Source organism: Triticum urartu, chromosome 3 (assembly GCF_003073215.2).
Source record: "Triticum urartu cultivar G1812 chromosome 3, Tu2.1, whole genome shotgun sequence".
NCBI classification, from domain to species: Eukaryota; Viridiplantae; Streptophyta; class Magnoliopsida; order Poales; family Poaceae; genus Triticum; species Triticum urartu.
This window is the reverse complement of record NC_053024.1, coordinates 673,680,496-673,688,720: the sequence shown is the minus strand read 5'-3', so window position 1 is coordinate 673,688,720 and position 8,225 is coordinate 673,680,496.

Sequence of the window (8,225 nt, the reverse complement as noted above, 5' to 3'; positions counted from 1 at the left end):
AGTATCTGGCGAAGATCAAGGCGTTCGCTGATGAGATCGCCTACACCGGTGATCCTCTCTCTGAAGGAGAGATAACTTCATATGTGCTCAAAGGGCTGGACATCGAGTATAACCCGGTGATCTCAGCCCTGGCTGCACGTATCGAGCCGGTGACCGTCCAGGAGCTTTACAACCAGTTGCTAAGCTTTGAAGCTCGTATGAATTTGCTACAAGGTAACAATCTCCGCCGGTCATCAGTTAATTATGTTTCATGTGGTCGCGGCATTGGAGGCCGAGGCCGTGGTCACCGCGGTCACCAAGGGCGCGGGCGCGGCAACGGTAACAACAGCGGGCGTGGGCGCGCCAAGAACTCTGGCCCACGCCCCTCCGGCGCCTCCTACTCCAACAACAGGCCACGTTGCCAGCTCTGCAAAAAGTCAAGGCATGAGGTGAAAGATTGTTGGCACCGCTAGATGAAGATTACGTGCCTGAAGAGCGCCACGTAGCTGCAGCCATCAGAGAGCAAGAAGAAGCCAAGGACACCATCTGGTATGCAGATTCTGGAGCCACAGATCATGTCACCAGTGAGTTGGATAAGCTTGCAAATCGAGAGAGATACTATGGCAATGATCAGATAAACACCGCCGCAAGTGGAGGAGGTATGGACATATGTCACATTGGTCAATCCTCTATTAATTTCCCTAATGTTAAACGTGATCTTCTTCTAAAGGATGTCCTTCATGTTCCTCAAGGCAACAAAAACCTTGCTTCCATGTCTCGTTTGTCCGCTGATAATAACATCTTTTTTGAAACTCATCCCAAGTATTTTTTCATTAAGGATCGGGCAACGAGGGAGCTCCTCCATCACGGTAGATGCGTCGGTGGTCTATATCCTATCACATCAAGAGCTTTTAGCCGCAAGCATCATCACCAAGTCTACTCCGTCGTCAAGCCATCCTTAGAGAGCTGGCATCAAAAATTAGGTCATCCTTCATTAAAAATAGTTGATCAAGTAGTGAATAAAGGAAATCTTCAATTGTCTAGTCGTGAGAATAAAGAGTCTGTTTGTGATGCTTGTCAATGTGCCAAGAGTCACCAACTCCCCTATCCTAGATCAAATAGTGTGTCTCATGCTCCGTTGGAATTGATATTTAGTGATGTATGGGGTCATGCCAGAGATTCCTTTGGAAGAAACAAATATTATGTTAGCTTTATTGATGATTATAGTAAGTTTACATGGATATACTTACTTAAGTTCAAATCTGAAGTTTTCTCTGTCTTCCAAGAATTCCAAAAACTTGTTGAGCGTCAATTTAACAAGAAAATCATTACAGTCCAGAGTGACTGGGGAGGAGAGTATGAGAAACTCAACTCTTTCTTTCGAAGTATAGGCATTGAGCATCATGTTTCATGTCCACATGCACACCAACAGAACGGTTCTGCTGAACGCAAACACCGTAACATCGTTAAAGTTGGTCTTTCCCTTCTTGCTCATGCATCTATGCCTCTGAAATATTGGGATGAAGCTTTCATTGCCGCCACATATCTTATCAATCGTTTGCCTAGTAAGGTCATTGGAAACACAACTCCTTTAGAACGATTGTTTCATCAAAAACCAGATTATAATTCCCTCAAAGTTTTTGGATGTGCATGCTATCCAAATCTGCGTCCATATAATCGCCACAAACTAGAGTTTCGCTCCACTCAATGTGTCTTCCTTGGCTATAGCAATCTCCATAAGGGATACAAGTGTGTAGAGGTTTCAACTGGACGCATCTACATCTCTCGGGATGTGATTTTTGATGAAACTATTTTCCCTTTTGCCAAACTTCATCCCAATGTGGGAGCTCTTCTTCGAGCTGAAATTTCTCTTCTCTCAGATCCTTTGTCACGTACTGATCACGGGGGAGAATTAATAGAACATGATCATGTGTCTAGTCCAGAAGAAAATTCAGAAACTAATGAAAAACATGCAGCATTTGGCTATGATTTTATGTGTGCAGAAAAGGATGAAAATCGCGCTGGATCCCATGCAGATTTGGTGCAGAAATGTGATTCCAGAGAAGGCACGCGATCCCAGGATGATCGCCGCGCGCGATCCCAGGCTGACAGCCCTGTCGCTCGGCGCGTAGCAGAGTTCCCCGCGTCTTCGGAGGCGCCACGTGGTGGGACCAGTCCACCTGCTGAGCCCGTGGCCGACCGAAGTCCAGGTGTGGACCCATACGGCGCGGGGCGCAGCCCGTCCGCACGCGCTGCATGGGAGCCGGCGCGCTCTGGGCCCGACAGCCCGACCGGGGTGGACCCCGCCAGCAGCGCCATGCGGAACTCTCCTGCTAAGGCGTCTGGTACGAGGCAGATCTCGCCAGATCCCGTGCCCACCTCGGATCTGGAGCCCTGCAACGCGACAGTCCAGGCTGATTCAGCTGGATCTTCTGCGGCCGGTTCTGGTGATGTAGAAACTGCAACAACTGCTACACGTGTGTCACCAGAAATTCCTCAGCGCCATACCAGGTCAAAATCTGGATTATTCAAGCCTAAGGAATACAAGGACGGTATAGTAAGGTATGACCCTCGCAAGTATGCTTTCCTCACTAGTTCAGGTGAACCTACTCATCTAGCCGATGCTCTTGCTCACAAAGAATGGAAATGGGCTATGGACAGTGAATATCAAGCACTCATGAAAAATAAAACATGGCATCTTGTACCACCAACAAAGGGAAGAATTTGATTGATTGCAAGTGGGATTATAAGATTAAAAGAAAGTCTGATGGAAGTATAGATAGATACAAGGCTCGATTGGTTGCAAAAGGATTTAAACAAAGATTTGGAATTGATTATGAGGATACTTTTAGTCCTGTTGTTAAGGTAGCTACTATTCTACTTGTATTATCTATTGCTATTTCCAGAGGGTGGAGCTTACGTCAGCTAGACGTCCAGAACGCGTTTCTTCATGGTGTTCTTGAGGAAGAAGTGTTCATGTGGCAACCACCAGGGTATGAAAACAAAAGCACACCTCATTTTGTCTGTAAGTTAGACAAAGCTTTGTATGGCTTAAAATAGGCCCCAAGAGCCTGGTATTCCAGGTTGAGCACTTAGTTACAACAACTTGGCTTTATTCCAAGCAAGACAGATACCTCATTATTCTTCTATCACAAAGGCAACATCTCTATGTTTGTTCTTGTTTATGTTGATGATATAATTGTTGCTAGTTCCAGCCCAGAAGCCACTACATGTCTGCTTCATGACCTTAATATGGAGTTTGCACTCAAAGATTTGGGTGATCTTCATTACTTTCTTGGTATAGAGGTAAAACAGATCAAGGATGGAATACTTCTTACACAAGAGAAATACACCACAAATATTTTGAGAAGGGTAGGACTGGAACATTGCAAACCAGTAAGTACACCACTTTCCACTTCTGAGAAACTTCCAATTGAAGGAGGTGAATTAGTTGGACCAAGTGATGCAACAAACTATAGGAGTGTTGTTGGTGCTCTACAATATTTAACATTGATTAGGCCTCACATTTCATATTCTGTCAACAAAGCGTGTCAGTTTTTGCATGCACCAAGCACAGTTCATTGGACTGCAGTAAAGAGAATTCTGAGGTATCTAAAGTTTATAATGGGACCTGGAATCAAGATTGTTAAGTCATCATCCATGCTAGTTAGTGCATACTCAGATGCTGACTGGGCAGGATGCCCTGATGATAGAAGGTCAACAGGTGGTTTTGCTGTATTTCTGGGATCAAACCTTGTGTCATGGAGTGCAAGGAAACAGGCTACTGTGTCAAGTACAAGTATTGAAGCAGAATATAAAGCTCTTGCTAATGCAACTGACGAAGTTATGTGGATCCAGACTCTTCTATACGAGTTGGGAATCAAAACTCCACAAGCTGCAAGGTTATGGTGTGACTGAAGGAAATATGCCCTAGAGGCAATAATAAAGTTATTATTTATTTCCTTATATCATGATAAATGTTTATTATTCATGCTAGAATTGTATTAACCGGAAACATAATACATGTGTGAATACATAGACAAACAGAGTGTCACTAGTATGCCTCTACTTGACTAGCTCGTTAATCGAAGATGGTTATGTTTCCTAGCCATAGACATGAGTTGTAATTTGATTAACAGGATCACATCATTAGGAGAATGATGTGATTGACTTGACCCATTCCATTAGCTTAGCACTTGATCGTTTAGTTTGCTGCTATTGCTTTCTTCATAACTTATACATGTTCCTATGACTATGAGATTATGCAGCTCCCGTTTACCGGAGGAACACTTTGTGTGCTACCAAACGTCACAACGTAACTGGGTGATTATAAAGGTGCTCTACAGGTGTCTCAGAAGGTACTTGTTGGGTTGGCGTATTTCGAGATTAGGATTTGTCACTCCGATTGTCGGAGAGGTATCTCTGCGCCCTCTCGGTAATGCACATCACTTAAGCCTTGCAACCATTGCAACTAATAAGTTAGTTGCGGGATGATGTATTACGGAAGGAGTAAAGAGACTTGCCGGTAACGAGATTGAACTAGGTATTGAGATACCAACGATCGAATCTCGGGCAAGTAACATACCGATGACAAAGGGAACAACGTATGTTGTTATGCGGTCTGACCGATAAAGATCTTCGTAGAATATGTGGGAGCCAATATGAGCATCCAGGTTCCGCTATTGATTATTGACCGGAGACATGTCTCGGTCATGTCTACATAGTTCTCGAACCCGTAGGGTCCGCACACTTAAAGTTTCGGTGACGATTGTATTATGAGTTTATGTGATTTGATGTACCGAAGGTAGTTCGGAGTCCCGGATGGGATCGGGAACATGACGAGGAGTCTCGAAATGGTCGAGACATAAAGATCGATATATTGGACAACTATATTCGGACATCGGAAAGGTTCCCAGTGATTCAGGTATTTTCGGGGGTACCGGGGAGTTACGGGAATACGAGGAAGAAGTAATGGGCCTCATGGGCCAAGTGGTGGAAGAGAGGAGGTAGGGCGTGCGCCCTCCCTAGCCCAAACCGAATTGGACTAGGGGGCCAGCCCCCTTTCCTCCTTTTCCTTCTCCTCCTTCCTTCTCCTTCTCCTCCTTCCTTCTCCTTCTCCTCCTTCCTTTCCTCCTCCTAGTAGGAGTAGGAAAGGGGAGTCCTACTCCTACTAGGAGGAGGACTCCTCCTCCTGGCGTGCCCATAGAGGGCCGGCCGGCCTCCCCCCTTGCTCCTTTATATACAGGGGCAGGGGGGCACCTCTAGACACACAAGTTGATCAGTTGATCTCTCCCAGCCGTGTGCGGTGCCCCCTCCACCATATTCCACCTCGATCATATCGTAGAGGTGCTTAGGCGAAGCCCTGCGTCGGTAGCAACATCATCACCGTCACCACGCCGTTGTGCTGACGGAACTCTCCCGTGAAGCTCTGCTGGATCGGAGTACGCAGGACGTCATCGAGCTGAACGTGTGCTGAACTCGGAGGTGCCGTGCGTTCGGTACTTGGATCGGTCGGATCGTCAAGACGTACGACTACATCAACCGCGTTGTGCTAATTCTTCCGCTTTCGGTTTACGAGGGTACGTGGACAACACTCTCCCCTCTCGTTGCTATGCATTACCATGATCTTGCGTGTGCGTAGGAAAGTTTTGAAATTACTACGTTCCCCAATAGTGGCATCCGGGCCTAGGTTTTATGCGTTGATGTTGTGCACGAGTAGAACACAAGTGAGTTGTGGGCGATATAAGTCATACTGCTTACCAGCATGTCATACTTTGGTTCGGCGGTATTGTTGGATGAAGCGGCCCGGACCAACATTACGCGTACGCTTACGTGAGACTGGTTCTACCGACGTGCTTTGCACATAGATGGCTGGCGGGTGTCAGTTTCTCCAACTTTAGTTGAACCAAGTGTGGCTACGCCCGGTCCTTGCGATGTTTAAAACAACACCAACTTGACAAACTATCGTTGTGGTTTTGATGCGTAGGTAAGAACGGTTCTTGCTAAGCCCGTAGCAGCCACGTAAAACTTGCAACAACAAAGTAGAGGACGTCTAACTTGTTTTTGCAGGGCATGTTGTGACGTGATATGGTCAAGACATGATGCTAAATTTTATTGTATGAGATGATCATGTTTTGTAACCAAGTTATCGGCAACTGGCAGGAGCCATATGGTTGTCGCTTTATTGTATGCAATGCAATTGCGCTGTAATGCTTTACTTTATCACTAAGCGGTAGAGATAGTCGTGGAAGCATAAGATTGGCGAGACGACAACGATGCTACGATGGTGACCAAGGTGTCGCGCCGGTGACGATCGTGATCATGACGGTGCTTCGGAGATGGAGATCACAAGCACAAGATGATGATGGCCATATCATATCACTTATATTGATTGCATGTGATGTTTATCTTTTATGCATCTTATCTTGCTTTGATTGACGGTAGCATTATAAGATGATCTCTCACTAAATTTCAAGATAGAAGTGTTCTCCCTGAGTATGCACCGTTTCCAAAGTTCGTCGTGCCCAGACACCACGTGATGATCAGGTGTGATAAGCTCTACGTCCATCTGCAATGGGTGCAAGCCAGTTTTGCACACGCAGAATACTCAGGTTAAACTTGACGAGCCTAGCATATGCAGATATGGCCTCGGAACACTGAGACCGAAAGGTCGAGCGTGAATCATATAGTAGATATGATCAACATATTGATGTTCACCATTGAAAGCTACTCCATTTCACGAGATGATCGGTTATGGTTTAGTTGATTTGGATCACGTGATCACTTAGAAGATTAGAGGGATGTTTTTTTAAGTGGGAGTTCTTAAGTAATATGATTAATTGAACTTAAATTTATCATGAACTTAGTACCTGATAGTATCTTGCTTGTCTATGTTTGATTGTAGATAGATGGCCCGTGCTGTTGTTCCGTTGAATTTTAATGCGTTCCTTGAGAAAGCAAAGTTGAAAGATGATGGTAGCAATTACACGGACTGGGTCCGTAACTTGAGGATTATCCTCATTGCTACACAGAAGAATTACGTCCTGGAAGCACCGCTAGGTGCCAGGCCTGCTGCTGGAGCAACACCAGATGTTATGAACGTCTGGCAGAGCAAAGCTAATGACTACTCGATAGTTCAGTGTGCCATGCTTTACGGCTTAGAATCAGGACTTCAACGATGTTTTGAACGTCATGGAGCATATGAGATGTTCCAGGAGTTGAAGTTAATATTTCAAGCAAATGCCCGGATTGAGAGATATGAAGTCTCCAATAAATTCTATAGCTACAAGATGGAGGAGAATAATTCTGTCAGTGAACATATACTCAAAATGTCTGGGTATCATAATCACTTGACTCAACTGGGAGTTAATCTTCCTGTTGATAGTGTCACTGACAGAGTTCTTCAATCACTGCTACCAAGCTACAAGAGCTTCGTGATGAACTATAACATGCAAGGGATGGATAAGACAATTCCCGAGCTCTTCGCAATGCTAAAGGCTGCGGAGGTAGAAATCAAGAAGGAGCATCAAGTGTTGATGGTTAACAAGACCGCCAGTTTCAAGAAAAAGGGCAAAGGGAAGAAGAAGGGGAACTTCAAGAAGAACAGTAAGCAAGTTACTGCTCAGGAGAAGAAACCCAAATCTGGACCTAAGCCTGAAACTGAGTGCTTCTACTGCAAGCAGACTGGACACTGGAAACAGAACTGCCCCAAGTATTTGGCGGATAAGAAGGATGGCAAGGTGAACAAAGGTATATGTGATATACATGTTATTGATGTGTACCTTACTAGAGCTCGAAGTAGCACCTGGGTATTTGATACTGGTTCTATTGCTAACATTTGCAACTCGAAACAGGGACTACGGATTAAGCGAACACTGGCAAAGGACGAGGTGACGATGCGCGTGGGAAATGGTTCCAAAGTCGATGTGATCGCGGTCGGCACGCTACCTCTACATCTACCTTCGGGATTAGTTTTAGACCTAAATAATTGTTATTTGGTGCCAGCGTTGAGCATGAACATTATATCTGGATCTTGTTTGATGCGAGACGGTTATTCATTTAAATCAGAGAATAATGGTTGTTCTATTTATATGAATAATATCTTTTATGGTCATGCACCCTTAAAGAGTGGTCTATTTTTGATGAATCTCGATAGTAGTGATACACATATTCATAATGTTGAAACCAAAAGATGCAGAGTTAATAATGATAATGCAACTTATTTGTGGCACTGCCGTTTAGGTCAT